At 45.4% G+C, this 19,745-nt stretch overlaps 1 protein-coding gene across 4 annotated transcripts in view; it reads left to right on the forward strand.

Moving 5' to 3' along the window:
* Positions 1-1,863, forward strand: part of MAP6 (microtubule associated protein 6) — a 48,120-nt gene extending 46,257 nt beyond the window's left edge. For all 4 annotated transcript variants that reach the window (XM_085074506.1, XM_085074482.1, XM_085074499.1 and 1 more), the window contains one exon: positions 1,685-1,863. The gene's annotated coding sequence lies outside the window, so the exon portion shown is untranslated. The remainder of the gene's footprint in view (positions 1-1,684) is intronic.
* Positions 1,864-19,745: the final 17,882 nt, after the last annotated feature.

Consider the following 19,745-nt stretch of genomic DNA (forward strand, 5'->3'; position numbering starts at 1 on the left):
GTGAACTCAGAGCATAGTCACCATCTGGTTTCATGGGCTGTCTGCAGGAGTTGGGTTTGAGGACCTAATTAGAGGGAAAACTGAAGCAGGTTGGTGGACGTGGATGGGAGAGGGATCAAGCAGTGCTTGGTCCCCTGGGCTTCCTTCAGTCCCTGCTTTTGTTCTGCCCTGCCTACAAGAGCAGGCAGAAGAGATGAAATGTGTGCTGCAAGTCTTGCTTGTCCTAGATGGAATTTCCAGGCTCCTCACTGAGGAAATGGCACCATTTCCACTAGGAAGGATGTGCAGGCATCTCCAGCCTTCTCCAGAGACCAGGCAATGGGTCCTGTCCTAGCAGATGCTGGTGCATCACCAGTATGAACCTGGTCTATCCTGACAGTGGAGCCACTTTCCAAAGAGAAGCTGCTCTACAATTTCCCCTAATCCTCTGAATTATCCTGCTGGGCTCACCTCATTCCCATAGGAACTGGTGGGCTGAAAGAACTCAGCAGATTTCCTACCAACCTCTGCTAACAGCTTCTGGCAGCAAATGTCTCTTCATGGTAAGCAAAAGGGGCAGAGTGAAGGTGAGTAATTGAGAGAGAGCTGTCTTGCCAGGGCTTTTTGCATGGTCATGCCCCACAAGCCTCTCACACAGAGATGGTTAGTCTCATGTCTGGGTTGGGCTGATTCCATGGGCCAAGAAGATGGTAACCAGCTACTCCATGGTGTCAGCCTCTGCTTCCTTCCTCTAAGCTGGATCCATTTCCTGCATGAAGATAAAACCAGACAGGGGAACAAATGGGGATCTTCGCAGTCACTTGAGAAAACCACCATGTAAAGCATTTTAAAGTTAAGCAGGTTTCTTGTGCATCTCCAACTGCTTTCTGCCTTTCTGCACCATCACAGACCTGTCCCCATCCACCCATGTCTCTCCTCATCCCTAGAGATCCTCCTCCTCTTTCCTAATGAAGACTGATTCCCTTGTTCTGTACAGGTCTTTCCTTTCCCATCCCTCCCTCTGCACTTCCTCAAGACCCAGCCTTCCCTCCAACACCTGTCCAGAGCTTCTACTGGCAGCATCTACCCTAACTCCTGGGTGCCTTTGTTCTTTTACGCTGCCATCCAAGACTATCCAGGTACAGAGGTGACCTTCCCAGGCATCCAATACCTTTTCTCCTGGGGGTATCAAAGAGAAGGGGTGCTCTCAAATTGGGGTTAGCATATGTTAGCTGGGCTTGCTCTCCTGCTGGTTGTTTTAACAGGTTCCAGCTGCTTCCAGAGTGGCACAGCTTCCCTGTTATAGGGCTTTCACCACCCGTCTTGAGGGAAACAAGCTGCTTCTTTGTGAGACAATTTTACAGTGAGGTGCTTGTTCGATGCAGGTCATAATCAATTGGCAAGCATTTTTTGTAGCTGACCATGGGCATGATCCTGGTCACAGTTAAAGCAAGGGCTGGTCTAACAGTCCAGCCCAAGCCCTCACAGGTTTTGTGGACATCCATGGGTTTTGGACCAGTTCCTTGCAGGGACCAGGACCACTCACCAGCCAGCCTGAGGACATACAAAATGTGTGATTGCTTGGGGAGCACTCTGCAGAGCCACTGGTCATGGGGCAAAGACCAGTTTAGGGGTGGCATGTTGTTGTCATGTGCCAGCTGATTGCTCTGACAGCCTTACAATGATGCACTTTTTCTGTTTCCAGGACTCTTGAAGAAAACACTGGTGCTACAGACCAAGAACTGTGTACCTTAGTACAGGACCAATTCACATGAAGTTGGGACCTTTCATCTGAGCAGAAGCTGGAGCAAATACATAGTCCGCATGAAATGTGTATTATCTGGCTGGCATAAAATAAAGCTGATAATGAGAGTTGAACGACAATTTCTGTTGTCTCTCAAGGACTTTGACGTTACTGTGTGGTGCAGTTAGCATGTCTGTGCCTTGATTCATGTACAGTAAAGTTACAGAAAGAAGAATGGGTCCAATTCTCCCTTCATTCATAGCTGTGAAGCAGCAATGGTTTTAATAGTCTCTATTTTACATGGGCAACAGAGGGACAGATTCACATTTATAGCATGTGGAAGTATCACACTGGATTTCAGAAATTATGCCAGAATCCTAGTTGATACAATCAACAATTCTCTTTAAAAATCCTTGGAAGGTTTAATGCACTGTAAATTCTTAAGCACTGTCAGGAACCATCCCCCTGTCACTGTGTTACAGCCAAGAACATTTCAGACCTTCTTCTGAAGCTGTTAATATTCAACTGATCACTAAGTCAGGTACCACTTACGTCAAATCATAGAATTATTTAGGTTGGAAGGGACCTTTTAGATCATCCAGTTCCACTCCCCTACCATGGGCAGGAACATCTTCCTCTAGACCAGGTTGCTCTAAGTCCCATCCAACCTGGCCTTGAACACTTCCAGGCATGGGGCAGCCACAGCTTCTCTGAGCAGCCTGTGCCAGGGCTTCACCACCCTCACAAGGAGGAATTTTTTTGTGATATCTAACCTAAATTTACCCCCTTTCAATTTGAACCCTTGTTCTGTCACTACATTTACTGATGCAGAGTCCCTCTCTGCATTCTTTGTAGGCCCCTTCAGATACTGGAAGATATTCTGAGGTATCCAGGTAACCACCTTTTTTTGAGGCTGAACAGCACCAACTTTCTCAGCCTGTCTTCCTAGGGGAGGTGCTTGAGACTCCTTACCAAATGCTGGACAAGACACCAGAATGTGCTGACAAATCAGTATTTCTTCTCAGCTTCTTTTCTAAAAAATGTTTTACTGAAGAATTGTGAAGTTGTTCACAATTGGAAATGTAGGGAAAATATAGACAACTCATGGTTGTTCTGTATGTCTATATTTTCTGGGTGAGGTTCCCTATGTTCATAAGATTGGATTTGATGAAATTGGAGGTCTTTTCCAACCTTTTTGATTCTATAGGATGCATGCAACACCATGATGGGAGATGCAGTCCAGCCCTACAGCTGGTCCTGCACAGATGGCATGGAGGCCCCCTACTGCAATTCCAGCAAGGCAGTGGCCCAGCACACTCCAATAAATGCTTCTAGTTTTAGGCTGAAGTGTTCTAACACTTAGAGTTGAGATTAAGTTTACTTTCATCAAGTCGTAACTTTAGGCAAAAGGCTGCTCTTCCTTCACAAATTATGCAAAGCAGTTACTTCACTGGAGGTGTGGAGAACGGTGCAGCATCCCTGGCAGCTCCAAAACCCTCCAAATCCAGAGGGTCTGTCTTGCTGGGTCTAGTTAATAAGAAAATTGCCTTGAGATTGGAAAAGTCTTTCATGTATTCCAAAGTGAAAATGCAAGTCCGTGATACACCTTCTCCTCCTCCTTCTCTTCTTCCTCCTCCTTCTCTTCCTCCTCCTCCTCTTCCTCTTCCTCTTCCTCCTCCTCCTCCTCCTCCTCCTCCTCCTCCTCATGTTCACATTGTATGTAGTTCTCTTTAGTAACAGGAAGGTTGGAAAGAACCTCCTTGTAAAGGGATAAAATACAGAAGAATATTTGTCACAATTGCATTTTTACAGCCCAAAAAGTAATTAGAGTAAATGTAATCACTGAACCATCACAAAGCACCTCTTCCAAGAGTTACTAATAGTAACTAATGAAATATTTACTACGAAGGGATGGAGATTACATGCTTGTGAATAATTGCAGAGTGTGTGCCTTGCTCAGCAGCTCAAGGGTCCTTGTTACACATGATTAAGCAATTAACTTTTCTTGTATATAATTATCATGACTGCACAATTATTAAAGAGGAGACTGGTCCAAAGGTCGAGTGCCAGGTGTTCGTTGTCTGCAGGAAGTTTTGGTCCAGTTCTCTGGAGCTGTTGGTGTCCAGTTAGCCAAGGATCTTCTCTATACGCAATTATTTGTAGTAACCAAGACATCCACGGTGGAAAACTTGAGAAAAAAAGGCTTGTTCCTCCATCAGTAACTGATTTTCAAGGACCGGCTGGGAGGGGCAGAAAATCCAACCCAAACATTCACCAAAATACAGATATTTTATGTGGGAGATATAGAAAAGCCTTGCTGTTGGATCCTGTTCACTTCTGTTCTCTTTCTCACTAAAAAGCGTTTTGGGGATGCCTCCTGTGTGAGGCAGTGATTGGTTAGCAAGATGCATGGACACTGCATGATCTGGGAAGTGACTGGATGGGAAGGCACGTGATTGGCAGTGCCTTGGCAGAGGCTTGGTTTCTTGCAATAAAGAAATTTACTTCAAACCACCAAAGGAGATCGTATGCTTTGTTCCCCAGTGCTACAATTTTGTCTTCCTTTTCAGTTCCCTGAAAGTGAGAGCAGGAACAAGTGGCCACCAGCTTTCATTTCACCAGTGGAAAATGTAGGGAAATGTGTCTGATGTAGGAAGCTGAAATTTCCTAGAGGTAGGCTTTGAAGCCGTAGAGTTGATTTAAATGCTGACCTAAATCGGTACATAAGAAAACATTTGTGTAACCCATCTGGCTTTTCCACCAGATTGGGTACAATATTTCAGACAAACCAAAAAAACTAAAATTCAAATTTCCTTTCATATAGTACTGCAGTGTTCTAACTTGTCATAGAATCATAGAATGGTTTGGGTTGGAAAGGACCTTAAAGACCACCTCCCTGCCATGGACAGGGACACCTTCCACTATACCAGGTTGTTCCAAGACCTGTCCCAGCTGGCCTTGAACACTTCCAGGGATGGGGCAGCCACAGCTTCTCTGGGCAACCTGTGCCAGGGCCTCACCGCCATCAAAGACAAGAATTTCTTCCCAATATCCCTTCTGATGCTGCCCTCTGCCAGTGGGAACCCATTCTCCCTTGTCCTGTCCCTCCAGGCTCTTGTCCAAAGTCCCTCTCCAGCTCTCTTGGAGCCCCTTTGGGCACTAGCAGGGGCTCTAAAGTCTCCTCAGAGTCTTCTCTTGTCCAGTCTGAACATCCCCAGTTCTCTCACCCTATCTCCATAACAAAGGTTCTCCATTTCTTGGAGCATTTCCATGGCCTCCTCTGGACTTGCTCCAGCAGCTCCACATCCTTCTAATGTTGGACCCCAGCACTGGAGGTAGCACTGCAGGACGGCAGCTCTTGAAGAAGGCAGAGTCTTCCCCTCCTTTGCTGCTCACACGCAGTGGGATGCAGGCCAGCATCACCAACTTCTCACCTTAAAATTTTCATTTTGCCACAAGCTGGAATATTTACAGTTTATTAGGAAAAAATAATAAATTTTGTATTTTGGTGAATTCTGTTCTCTATTCATCGTATTTCTCTCCCCTTCCTCTTGTTGTCAGCTGCTCTCCTCAGACATCTGCTTCCTTCCACTTTTTGTTCCATTAACTTTTCTTTCAATATATATGTTCTCAGGTTCTTCTTACCCTCAAAAATAATCGAGTTACTAACTGCACTGCCCATCCCATGTGTTATAGATTATTTTCTGCCTTGCTTTTCTTTTTAGATTGCAAAGTCTCTGTAGCTGGGAGTTTCCCTAATTTTGTGCCCTGCTCATCTTGATCTTATCCCAGGGTATTACTGTAACAGATGTGATTATGGGAATTAACCTCTCACCAGCAAGTTTAATTCGATGCTGCTGAATTTTGCACACCTGCTTTTGTCTGTGATGTACGTGGCACATCCTTCCAGCTCTGGCTGTGCTTTGTATCAGCAGTAGTGTAAGTGTGTTAGGCTGGGGGAGAGGAGGGAATCCCCCAAGCAAAAAAAGAGCTGGGAGACTTTCAGCTCCTCATTGCCTTCACTCGTGCATAGAACTGCAGAACCACAGAATCTACAACATAGTGGTTTGCATTGGCAGAGACTTTAAAGATTATCCTGTTCCACCCTGGCCATGGGCAGGGATGCCTTCCACTAGACCAGGGTGCTCCAAGCCCCATCCAACCTGGTTTTGAAATCTTCCAGGGATGGGGCAATCACAGCTTCTCTGGGCAACCTGGGCCAAGGCCTCGCTATCCTGAAAATTCAGAGTATTTTGCTTATGCTTTATAACTGGTTGTGCCTATTACAATACTGCATGTGTGCATTTGATTTCTTAATCAACCCTTCCAGGAACACTAGAAGGGTGTGGACCAGCATCCTCAACTCTATTTGGTGCAGCAGTTCTGATCCGGAGAAAATGTCCTCTCAAACCCTTATTTCTCTTTGTGGTGGGTTGACTTTGGCTGGATGCCAAATGCCACCAAGCTGCTTTATCACTCCCCTTCCCAGAGGGACAGGAGAGAGCAAATAAGGTAGAAGACAACTAGTAGGTTGAGATAAGGCAGTTTACTAAAGCAAAAAAAAAGCGAAAGTATGCGTGCACATAAGCAAAGGGCAAAAAAGTTTAATCTCTACTTCCAAGGTTCAGCCACTTGCCAGGAAGCACGGCTTCAGCATCCATAGCAGTTGCTCCAGAAGGTAAACAGAGTAGAATAATGAATGCCCCCTGTTCTTCCTCTCTCCATTAGCTTCTATATCTGACCTGACATTATACAGTGTGGAATATCCCTTTGGTTAATTTGGGCCAGCTGGCCTGATTCTGTCTGTTTCCAGGATCTTGCCCACTCCCAGCCCCTTAATGGGCAAGGGGAATGTTAGAGAGAAAGTGCTGCTGAGCCATAGACAAAACAATAGTGTGTTATCAACACCTTTCTAGCTACCAATGCAAAACACAGCACTGTGAAGACTGCTATGGGAAAATGAAGTCCATTTCAGCCAGACCAAATACACTCTTCCAATAAAAGATAACACAGCTACCAACCTTGCCTCACAGGTATCCCCAGATCACCAGGACTACAGCAGATGTCCCACCACTATGAATTTGTGAGGGTCATAAGCCTGATTTACATTTTGTGATCCATATTGGATCAGCATGAGGAAATATGCAGCTCAGGAATGGTAAGTAATGGAGTGGTTTTGGAATCCTGAGATGTGTGAATAAGATTTTATGGCAAAGATGTTTTAGGTCTTTCTCTTTTGAGTGGTTCATCTCTGTGCTACTTAGCTCTGAGACAAAAGCCATCAGTGAAAGTATTCTTATGGTTCACGTCTGTCCTGGTTTTGGTTGGGATAGGGATAATTTTTTTCTTATGCTCTGGATGTTCTCCACTATAAGGCAAAATAAAGGTGGGTCCATTTCTTTCTCTTCTAATCCAGACCCCAAACATTAGTATCTTCTCAGCTGTTCCAGCTTTCTCCTTCCCCTGAGTCTTGTGGCTTATCTTGCACCCAAATACCATCTGAGGGTAATATCTTCTAGCCCATCTCTGTTCCATTACCTCAACACAGAAAAGCCATTTCAGGATGGTGGTTTCCTTATACATCTTTGATGGGGGATAAATTATTAAAGTAGATTCATACAAAATGAAAGACATTTTACACAGGAAAGCAGTCCTGACACTAACCTAGATATGCCACAAAAACTGGCTGCCACCAAGAAGAAAACCTGTCCCTTGCCAGAGCGAAGTGGGGTAAATTATGAAAGATGCATGAGGGTAGAAGGAGAAATGAAGTGTGTAGAAACACAGAGTGGAAAATAAACACATCAAGGTAAAGGAAACAAAAGAGAAAAGTTAGTGGAGGGAAGGGGGAGAGAATGGGAGTTAAATAACTCAGGTTAGGATTTATAACAGTCTTGAGAAAATAACGAATCATAAGTCATCTAGGAATCACTTGCTGGAGGGGAGGGAACCAACTGTGAGGAGCGATTTTAAGTTTTGCTCTGTCTCAATACAGGTTGTCAGAGGCATGTGGGGAGAAGGGGTGCACACATGCCACTCACAGAAAGGAGGCAGCTAGGAGATGGGGGAAGCCTTGTCTATGGGGGGACTTTGCCTAGCAACACCTCACAGAGGACACTGTGCACCCCAGAGACACTCCTGCAATCAGAGGGCTAAGGTCTCCACCAAGGAACAACAGAGAAGGCTGGACTGGACCAGTGGCCTCCTGTCAGCAGGCGAACATAGGGAGAGGACAGGCGGTATAAAAACAAACTGCGTCATGAGCCTTGGGCTTGCCTACCGTCTTGCTGGGGGAGGGATTGTCTTTTACTTGCCCTGGCCTGTTTCTGGGGTTTTTTCTTTGTACCCTGGCTCCAGCTTGTCTCTTGGCCTTTGCCCTCGCTAGCCCTCGTGTCCGCCCCTCTCGCCGAGCACTTGGCGGGATGCTGGCTGACCTGACCTGTGTGCTGCCTGTCCCTGCCTCTGCTGCCTGCCCTGTCCACCTGTATCCAACCCTGCCTGCTTCCGACCTGCCTCTGCCGCTGCTTCCCTCCACGATGGCTGTCCAGGGTCCTGCACTTCTTGCCGCTCACCCCTAACCGCGTGTTCGGCCGTGTCACTCGCCGCGGGAGCTGCGTTTGTGGAGCCGCGCTTCTCCGGCCACTGTGCAGGCTCCCAACAAAGGCAGCGTGCATACCACACCCTCTGCCGCACCCCCGTTTCTGCTGTTGATAATGACCGCTTTTCCCGTCTCCTCTCTCTCTCACCCCTTATTCCTTTTCCATTTTTTCTCCTTTTCTGTCTTTTCCAGCCCTCTTTAGTGGGGCTGTTACTTCCTTCTCTTGTTTTTCATTGTCAGTGAACGGCTCTCCGATACCAAGTCTGTCTCGCTTGACTTCACTTCATTCCTGATCATTCTAAAAAGTACTCTTCACAGTTTCCCTCAGTGGAACGTGACACCAACCAAACCAAACATGCTATGCACGGCATTAAAAAGTGCTGTTGGATAATCTGTGCCACTGGTGTAAGGAGTTTGTTTTACATAAGCAAGCACAAGCAGTTAGCGTAAGTAAACAAGTACTTAGTGCCAGTACACATAAGAGCTTAGCACAAGTTAGCATAAAAAAGTCTGTCAGGCCTAGCTTGACATGAGTGTGACTTGACAGAAAGCTTTAGACTTAGTATACCAGAATAGCTAAAGGCAGGTAGGGAATCATCCCTGTGAAGGAAGCAATAATGAAGACTAGCTGCTTTAGGGCATATAGAGTGTGCATGGACAGTGCATGGCCACTGCTTAAGGTATATGAATCTGACACAATGTATTTCTAACCTCTTGCTTATCAAATACTAACCTTAGAAGTGTAAAAGTGTAAAGGAATTTATAAAATTGCTATAAATTTTGCCACTGAAATTTGGCAGTGGTGGAGAAGCATTTTGGCGGGGTGCAGACCCCTGCTTTCCTGCCAGCTCAAATAAAAGCACTTTTAGCAGACAATTCGTTTGTCTGTCAATTCTTTTGAATCACCATTTGGACAGACCTTGGCTCAGGTAAACTGGCAAGGAGTCAATCCAGTTGCGGGTATTTACACCTTGTCAGTCCTGTGAGGAACCAATTTAATTTTTATTTATGCCTCAACATTGTCTGGGTTTTATGTTATAAACACATTTTCTGACACCAGGTGGAAAATTACTACATGGGCTGAGCCCTAACACATAGCACATGTAGAAGGGTTGCTAGCAACGTGTGAGGAGGGCAGAGACCAACGACATACAGTCTTTAAGCAGGCTGCCCCTTTAGAAAATGGAGGACAGCTCTGTCTCTGGTGGGACTTCATCTGACAGCCAATCAGGGCAGAGAAAACTTCAACCACGGGGCTGCGAGTGGCTCCCCCTGCAGGCAGGGAGACCCCTGCTCTCCCACAGAGGTTTTCCTGACTAGCCAATGGTCATCCTCAAAGGAACAGACTACGGGAGGAGGCTTAGCACATAAAAGCTGTTAGCTGCACTGCTAACACCCTTTTTGCCGTCTCGGTTTCTTAGGGAGGAGGTTTGGCTCATCCGGCCTCTGCTTGCCTTCTCCTTGCTATCCTGCTTCTTCCCCACCTGTCTCCCCTGTCCGTGCCTGTTCCATCTACCCTTGCTTTGCTGCTTCCCTGCAACAGCCTGCGTGCCACCACCTGCTGCTGCGTGCAGCAGACTGCATGCCGCTGGAGGCAGTAGCTGCACCTTGAGCCTATCCACCGCCACTGGCAACAGCCTGCTGCACCTCCAATCTGCTGCCACCGCAATTTTTCCCACCAGTGGCCAGCAACAGCCTGTGATCCCACTGTGACGCAACTCGCGGTTCTGATGGCTGCTGCGATTCCACCACGGCTTGTCGCGACGCTATTGAGGGCTCTGCCCTGCACTGTGATCCCACAGCCTGTCCAGCTATCCACTCTGCCTGAGTGCTGACTAACCAGGCATCCCGCCGTCCGCAGGAGACAGGCATTCTGCTGACCTTTGGAGCTGCGGCTCTTGAGAGAGCTGGACAAGCTCCCCCTGGCAGAGAGTGCACACATGCCACCTGCTGATCGGACACTGATCCGGTGCATCCCAGGATCCTGGTGGTAACGTTCTGTCCCTGTCCTCGTTTCTCTCTCCATCTTTCTTTTCCCCACTCTGCTTAACCTTTGATGTCTCTCTGGTTGCGATGCATACTCTTCCTTATCAACAAACAGTTTTCAGATGTAATATTTGCTTCACTGGTGCTTGATTTCATCCATGGAGTCTGTTAAAAAGAACTCCGCACAGTTTCCCTTAGAAATGGAATGCGACAAGGACATAACCCATAAATCAGAAAGACAGATTCATCAATTCCATGAGTTTTGGCCACCTTACCACAGATGCTGTTTGTCTCAAATCCTAATTGAATCCTCCCTCAGTTCTGCCCTGGTCTTTATTGGATCTGTCTGGGAGTTCTCCTGAGCCACTGAACAACCTCAGTGATTGCCTCACTAAAATGAAATAGCCCACAAATAAGAAGCTTTGCAGCATTAATCCCTGGTCATGCTGCCAGTGCTCCTGGTGATCAAAGCATCTCCAGCGTGAACTTTACACATCTCCGCATGCCTGGGCAATGCTGTTCCCTGAAAAATCAGCAAATGCCCTCAAAGCTGTGAGGCTTGGAGCCTACAAAGGGTGAAATCCAGTCTGAAACACTCTCCCAAGCACTTTCTTCTCCTTCATATTTCAGTACTGCTTCTTTTCTTCTCTAAGGGATATGTACTCCCTGGACCAGTATTATTACCCAGATCCTGGATGGAGGAACAGAAAACTTTGCCCCCTGCCTCTATTGCCCTTCATTGCATTAATGTCTGATGTGGAAATATTACTTTTCTTTTTTCTGGTCTCCTGTTTTGCTCTTATTTCAAAAGCAAAAGGGAAATGGTAAAAATAGATTGCATGAATCATGTTCCAGAGAACTGAGCCAGGGATGCTCATCTCAGATATTTAAATTTATATTTAGAGATCTGATGTCCAGGGAATTCAACTCCCTAGTGTTGGCATCCTGTGGCCCAGAGGAGCATACACAAAAGTCTGGAAACATCTTACATGAAGTGTGCATTGCATCAAGGATTGCACAAAAACTGGAGGACAAAGCCTTGCTACAACAGCAAAATGTGAATTCATTGCACCTAAATTTAATATATACACACAGCAACACCAAACAATGCCAGGGCTGTATCTGTTAACACAATATGGGATCATTTGCTCTGGTGCTGTAGAAAAGCAAGATACTTTTTTTTTGCTTGTTTCCAAATAGAAAACCAAATCATAAAGAATTTAATCACTTTCACACTTTTGTATAGTGTAACTATGGCACATTCCAATGTTAGAAATGAGTGAGTAATGGATTTCCTGCTTGTGTCTATGTAAACACAAATTATTCATAATTACTACAGCAACATTTTCATTTGTCTTAATTTGTGTGGCATAATGTACATGATATGCTTGATTTCCCAGTAAAAAGTGCAAGGAAAAGGTTAAACCAAAGTTGTGCTACAAAGACATTTGGGAAGAACTTGATATTCCTTATCTATCCACCATGTCCACCACTTCTTCCAAAAAGACTTTGGCGTCGAAACCTTAGAAAACATCACAAATCACAAAACCACAGAATCACAGAATTATCTGGGTTGGAAGAGACCTTAAGGATCATCTCATTCTACCCCCTGCCATGGACAGGGACACCTTCCACTAGACCAAGTTGCTCCAAGCCTCATCCAACCTGGCCTTGAACACTTCCAGGGATGGGACAGCCACAGCTTCTCTGGGCAACCTGTGCCAGGGCCTCACCATCATCACAGCCAAGGATTTCTTCCCAATATCCCTTCTAACGCTGTCCTCTCGCAGGGGGAAGCCATTCTCCCTTGTCCTGTGTGGTGGTTTTGCTCAGCCCAGAACATCAGCAAGGTATCTTTAACATCTAAGAGAAATTTAAACCCTTCAAAAGTTGTTGTGGTAGGGCTGAAGAAGTGTCTGAGGGATGGGGAGAGGCACAAAGCTCTGGTGTGTCCTATGTAATGGTTCTAGAAGTTTTTCACCAAGTTCATTACAGCTAATCTCTGATGGCACTGAAAGTGATGGACATGCTGCTGGCCAACTCTGGGCCAATTAGAGATGTTATGCCTCTGTGAAAACATATTTAAGAAGAAATCAAAACAAAGTAGTCATGCACTTCCTTTTAGCTAGAGGAGGAGGATGTGAAAATATGTGAAGGGAGAACAACATGGAGACACCAAGGTCAATGGAGGAGGTGGGGGAGGAGGTGCTCCAGGCGCCAGAGCTGAAAGCCCTCTGCTAGCTGTGGTGAAGACGATAGGGGGAGTAGGTGGTCCCCCTGGAGCCCATGGAGTCCACAGGAGTGCAGAGATCCACCCACAGCCCATGGAGAGGTGCCCACACCAGAAGAGCATGGAAGAGCATGGATGCCTGGAAGAAGCTGTAATCTAGTGGGAGTCCTATATAAAGAGTTAAAGCTGCAAAGACCTTGCAAGAGAGAAAAAGGCCTTGCGCCCAGTATGGAAGCAGCCTGGCCTCGACTCAGAAGTCTGCACCCTATGGAAAAAACCCCACATTGCAACAGAATTCGGGCGGGATGTTGCTCGTGAGATTGGATCCACACCAAAGAAGTTTGCAGCAGACTGTCTCTTGTGGGAGGGACCCATGGCTAAGTCCTCTCCCTGATGGACTGACCAGAGAAAAAACCCCTTACCCTGCCTCATGCCCATACTGTTGGTTAGAAAGAGGGAGGAGAGTGAGCAGAGAAACAGTGTCTTAAGAGAAAGAGGAGTGAGCAGAAAAACAATGTTTGTAGTAGAAGAATTATAGTGATGAATAAATTTACACACTAAAAAAAAACCCCATACCCTGCCCCCTACCCACGCTATTAGTTAGAAAGAGGGGAGTAAGCAAAAAAATAGTGTCTTAAGAGAGGAGAAGTTGTGTGAAAAAATGGTGTCTGAAGAGCTTATTTTTACTTCTCATTTATCTTCCGACTCTGTTAAGTAATAAATCACTTTGCAAATTTAAGTTTTCTGTATGCCTTTTTCCTGTGCATCTTCCCACCAGTGTCATATCTCAACTCATTAATCCAGTGTGTGTTTAACAGGTTTTTTTCCCTTCCCTCTCCTGCACATCTGCGGAAGAAGAAAACAGAGGTGCCTGGCATTTAGCCAGGGTCAAACGCTGACATCCTATCACTCCAGGCCCTTGTAAACAGTCTCTCTCCATCTTTCCAGTGGGCTCCATTCAGGTACTGGAAGGCCACAATTAGGTCATCCCTAAGCCTTCTCCAGGCTGAACAATCCCAGCTCTATCAGCCTTCCCTCATGGCAGAGGTGCTCCATCTCACTGATCAACTTAGTGGCCTCCTCTGGATTTGCTCCAACAAGTCAATGTCCTTCCTGTGTACACCTTTATGGAGCTCCAAATAGGTCATTTTGCTTCAACTAAGATAGTTATTTCTTCTCATGAGAAGCTATTCTTGCAATGTTCTTTCTAGACTGTTTTTCCCCTGTAATATCACACATCAAACATTAAGGGAGATACAATGCACAGCAGAGGCAATACTTTCACCTTTAGCATAAAAGAGATCCGGTTCTTCACTGCTGGATTTCTAACTGAAATCTCTTGTGCCCTTAAAAGAAAAATTGGAGGCCAGTTTTCCAGTGGGGGAAAAGAACCAACCTGCTGCTTGTTTATATATGAATTTCCTTATATTTTGCATAAGTAGATGAAGTTTGGAATAAAAGGGTGAAGATCTTTGTCCATACTTCTCTGAATTTCAGCAGAGCTCAGCTTTTCTATGCTTGAAGGTCCCACTTGCACGCTTTAGATGCTTAAGTCACTTCATGTTATCCATGGCAGAAGGAGTCTCAACAGCTTTCTCCTGCAGTGAGATTATTTCAGATGTACATCAACGTGTGCAAAATAATTGGAGAAAAATCAAAATCCCTACAAGCACCACTGCGCTGTCAATCAATGTCCAGCCTTGTAGATTCTGTCATTTCTGCAAGGGGACGCTTGTTATTGGCCTGGCCCACAGTTAAGCTGGTGTCTCCATTACAGAATTTGAACCCTAATGTTCTGGCTTTCTACAGATTGTGCCCTCTACAGATTTCTGCTGTGTGACATCCTGACTGGAAGTGTAGGAAAATGGACATATATTCCTTCTTAAGAACAGACTGAGTTTGATCTGAGGAGAACAGAAAATGAGGAAGGATTCAATGGAGTGAAGTAAACTTCAGATCTCCTATGAGTCTATGTTGTCACTCTGTCTTAGTTTGAAAGATAGGTGTCTGCTAAGAGAGGTAGAAACCTCCCTTAGAATAGAGAATGTGATTCCACTTCCCTCCAAATTATTTTAACTTTGGAATCAAGGGCTTTCAGGCAAAGATATGGGAAAAGTAATAACAGTTCTTTACTAGTATCTATAACAGAGCAAACAAATAACAACAAGAATTGCAACAACAAACGAAAACCAGAAAGCCAGTGACAGATGTCCCTGGGCTGCCAAGCACTTTCCCGTTTGGTGCATTCACGGTCACAACCAGCAGGGGTGCTGTTGAGCTCCCAGCCAGGCAGGGCAGGTGCGATGACTCCTGAGCAGCTGCAGGTGGCGCTGTGGCACGAGGTCACGTTGGTCTCACATGGCTGGTAATGGTGGGTGGGCCGGGCGGCAGGGGCAGTGCACAGCAGAGAGCTTGGAGTGGCAAGCTGGAGTGGTAGGGGCTGGCTCTCCCGGGCTAGCCAGCAAGGTGGCAGAAACTCTGCAGTTATGGCAGACGCCGCGGTGTGTTTGGGCAAGCAGGGCAGGGGCAGCAACAGCTGGACTTCTTCACAGTTGTTGCGAAAAACACAGCTGGGCAGGCACGTGCTCCTGGCAGGGAAAAAAGGTTGGGATCCTACGCTCTTTCCCAAGCAAGAGCTCGCCCAGCCAGGAGGAGAAGGCAGTGCACAGCTGGACATCTGGCGGTCACAGCCAGAAGAAGCAGCAGCTTCCTTCTGTCGCCTTCAGTGTCCAGCCAGCAAGTGAGCTCCTCCCCGCCACGGCCAAAGTGCCTCCTCCCCTCACCATACCCAAGCCACAGCCTTTGTCTCTTACAAAAGAGTTAATTGCCCTGAGCACCTGGTCATTGGCTCCCTAGTAACAGGGATGGAGAAAATTCCACCCCCTCCTAACCTTGAACACACTGTTATTCTTTCATTGTTTTGGCTGCTTCTTTTGTGATCCCTCTAGAGCTGGCCTTATTAGCACTAGGACACTGGAGAGGTGACCAGTTTTATCCAGTACAGCGATTCAGTGATTTCCATCGTCCTTGATAGGATCTCGAGGCAATGATGTTCCATTGCTCAGTGACAGCCCCTACACCCAAGTGTAATGGCCACAATTGCAAAAGAAATTTCTCCCAAGAGGGAATTCCATCTCCAAATAGTCATGGAGCATTTCTTTTACATCCAGTCATCCAGAAGAGCCCAACTCTGCAAGGTCTTATGCCCAAATGGGGTCATTGTGGTCCATAATACCATGCAAACAGGTATCACCATCAAGCTGATGGGACTGCCTATGACAGTGGTCTCCCAGAAAAAACATTAAGCACAGAGTGAAAAAACCCAGGTCTTGGTTTCTCCATCAAAGCTGAATTAATGTCAGCTTAATTCCTCTGCTCACCTTTCTAGTCTAGTAGCAGCAAAAGCCCTCCATCCTTCTCAATATGTAGTATGAGGTTTATCTGTCTTTAGTTTGTGTGACAGGTGTTAGTTTTTGGAATAGTTGCATAAAGAGGAAATGTGATTTATGTGCAACCATGCTTGTGGTTTGGCTTTCCAGTCATACAGAAATAAAAATAGGTTGGTGGGTGTCTTGCATGGGAGACAGTAGCCTTATGAGTTTCTGCAGTTTGCCAGGCTTCTAGCAACAGGCAGCAATTTCTATCAGGGTAGCTAGCACCCCAAGACTTGGTCTCATTCACAAGGTTCTTTGATATTTGGCCGATTAGTCTAATATGATGTAAAATACCATTTATTAGACAATAACAAACATAGAACAGATTTACATACATACACACACAATAAAGGCATAATTGCAAAACTATAATAGCTAAAATGCAATTATGGAGTAAATGCTCGCAAAAACTATAAAAATAGCTGAAATGCAAGTTAAGAAAGATACCTATTCTTATTATTATTTGCTAGCCAGAATAATACAATTTAGGAAAACAATGATCTTACCAAAATCCAATTTTGGTGCTGGGATACATCAGAATCTGCTCTCAATCTTGCAAGAAGTTGCCACAGAGCTGCATCCAGACTCTGGGGACAAGTCTTCCAAGCATCTTCAGAGCGTGTGTAAAAGACTTCTACTTTTGGGATATTTCTGTGAGGTTTTATAGTGCAAAAGTGTGGCTTGTGTGGTCACCAAAATTATTGTTGTTTATTTTCCACATTCTCTCTTCATTCCACAATATGAGTTACAGGTAGTGGTTTTAGACTTTCGGGCGCCAACAGATAACCCTGGCCAGGCTATCAACCTAACTGGAGCCATCCATCTTCTGCAACCGAGCAGAGAAAGACGAGGGGGGGGGACGTCCTGCCACAGTGGGTTTGCAGAAATAGGAAGATCCTGCAAATCCCTCCTCACGGCGATGTGTAGTCAAATAATTTCTCTCTGAACAGACTCTGCAGCCAAGGCTTTTCCAACCTTCCCAGTTATGCTGTGGACAGAGCTCAGAGATAATCCTTCTCATCCTTGATCTAATATCCCAGGAGATGGGCAAGTCATCCCTTACCTCACAAAGCTCTTCTTCCTTGACATTTAAAAATGCTTTGCTTTATTTTGTCTGATAATAAACAGCCCCACTGAATCTTTAGGGGCTTCTCTTAATGGCAATGATTTCCTCTTTTGAAGGATTTCACTAGCCCCTTTTCCCCAGAAGATGACACTTACTCCCTGCTGTTGGTGATCCTCAAAGCCTATTCAGAGCCTTTCTTCCCAAGAAATCATGTGCAGATCTCAGGCCACAGCCTTCTGCCTTTCCCCAGATTCCAATATCTTTTTGGCTTTATCATCATGTGTTTTGGCTGTACAGCCCCCAAATGATCCAGATCACTCTGTGTGACTCACCACAGTTTTTGTGGTCTCTGTGTTCTCTGTGCATTTTGTCAGCAGTAATTTTATATGTATTTTCAGATCACTGAGGAAAATGTTGAAGAGCATCAAGCCTAGCAGCGGCCTCTCTGGATCTCTGCTCCAAAGTTCCACAAGCAATTTGAAATATCAAGTTACCCAGCTGGTATCTGGTGATGTAATCCTTTTGGTCTCTTGTATCATTGACCAACATTCCTTATGCTGATGGCATAGAAATATCTTTTCATTGTCATGCAGGTGAAATACAGCATCCAACATGATTTTCTGAGTGTTTGATTAATTCTTAGTGACTGCTCCAACCCATTCCTAGAATTCCTCCATTACCGTTGCAGCACTTTGCTATCTTATCCCCAGTCATCATGTATTTTTTTTGCAGCATCCAGCTTCTCTCCTCCATTTTCTCTCCTCTTTTGCCACTATGCATAATAGAAGATACAGGATTTCCGTTTTGCCCTTGCATTTTAGTGTTTCTAATTGTGGATAGCAAACAGAGAAAGTTTTGATTTTGGGCAGCCCTCCCTATGCAACAAACCAAAGTATCTTGTAATCTCATTGCCTCTTGCTGAAAAACTTCTGGATATCATCCACATTTTCTTTGGCTGAATTTTCCCTCTTGGTTCATCTTAATCTATGTTGTTCCTCTGTGCAGAGAAGAAACACATCTTGAACAGTTTATTGCTAAGCCAGAGAGGAAAAAAGGCAGATTGTTTGAATTCAGAAGGATGAATGTTGTGTTTTTAATGTGCTTAAAAATGTATTAGTTGCAGTCCTTAACTCTGAGTTCTTCAATTATCTGGTAAGATGTGCTTTGGATTTCAATTTACTGTTGGTGTGAATCAAGCCAAGAGCACATCTGTGCAGAAGGAACTTCCTATTTTGAAGAGTTCATCTGCTTCTGAGCTTTTTTCAGTAGGGGGATCTGGGCATCATGGGGATGTGGGTGCATCAGAAACATCAGGTGACTCAATGCAGGCTGGTTTCTTTGGAGAAATTATCCTGCCACATTTAATCATGACAAGCAAACGCAGGATGAGGGGGTACCAGCTGGTGCAATCCCCAGTCTGTTCAAGGAGCTCTGTAAACTGGGCACTTGGAAATGAACCTTTGCCTCAGGCAATATTTTAAACACGTAATGGCCTACTCATGCCACAAATTATGTATCCATTTGGAAATATGACATGGTTATTACAATACTCTAAATAACAAGAAATGTTTCCTTGGAGGGTGTTTGTCCTTCTTCTTTATGGAGAAAGGCAATTTTGTAGCAAAGATTTCTTTTCTACAAAGGTGTGGATTAGAAAGAGAGAGGAGGGAAGGCAGGCAAAAAATAAAGTGGGAACAGAGAAGGACCTGGGGATACTAGTGTATAAAAACCAGACAAACCCTGGCCCTGTGCCCTGGCACCCTGTAACTGCTCATGTGCTGGGCTAATCCCACAGCATGGGCAGCAGGGAAGGGGGGAATCTGCCCCTCTGTGGCAAGACCCCACCTGCAGTGCTGCCTACAGCTCCCAGGTCCAACATCAGAAGGATGTGGTGCTGCAAGAGTGAGGCTTGAGAAGGCCACAGACATGCTCTGAGGGCTGGAGCACCTCTGCTATGGTCAGACTGAGAGAGCTGAGGGTGTTCAGCCTGGAGAAGAGAACGCTCCAGGGAGATCTTAGAGCCTCTTCCAGTCCATATAGGGGCATCAAAAGAGCTGGAGAGTGACTGTGAACAACGGCCTGAACAAAGGAAACCCTGAGCTTTTTTACATTCACATCTAAGTGTGAAAGTCTGGAGTCATGGGCTCCTGCTGTGTCTCTGAGTGTCTGGGTACTCTGTGCACTTTGTTGCCGCAGGCTCCTGTCCCAGAGCTCAACCTGCAGCTGCACACTGAGCTACCTGCACTGAATGTATTCCTCAAGAGCCCTCACTTTGTTTTAATTGACCACTCCTACTAATACACTGAAAGGGTAAAAGAGAAGTTTCAATATATTTAACCACTGTCCTTCTATAAACTTTATTTCAAGTACCAAACATAACAGAATTAAGGCTAACAAGATTGACTTAAAAGAGTGGGATTATCAACATAAAATCACACTGGATTCTCAAAAGTCAGTTACTGATCAACTGGTTGATCATTTACTACTTGTTAAAATACTGGGTCTTGCATTCATCTCCATCCAACAGGCTGGTTTCAGCTCAGATAAAAGTTTCTGTTACAGCTGGGTGCCTCCTAAAGAATCTCTCTATCCCCAAAGACTTACACAGCTAATCAATTATATTTGCTATAAAATGAGACCTCTGGCTGATTGAATAGACTGTGGAACCCCACATCTAGGTGCAATTTCCTCTAGCAGGGCTTTTACTA

This window comes from Lichenostomus cassidix, chromosome 1, assembly GCF_008360975.1.
Source record: "Lichenostomus cassidix isolate B80296 chromosome 1, HeHo_3.0, whole genome shotgun sequence".
NCBI lineage: Eukaryota > Metazoa > Chordata > Aves > Passeriformes > Meliphagidae > Lichenostomus > Lichenostomus cassidix.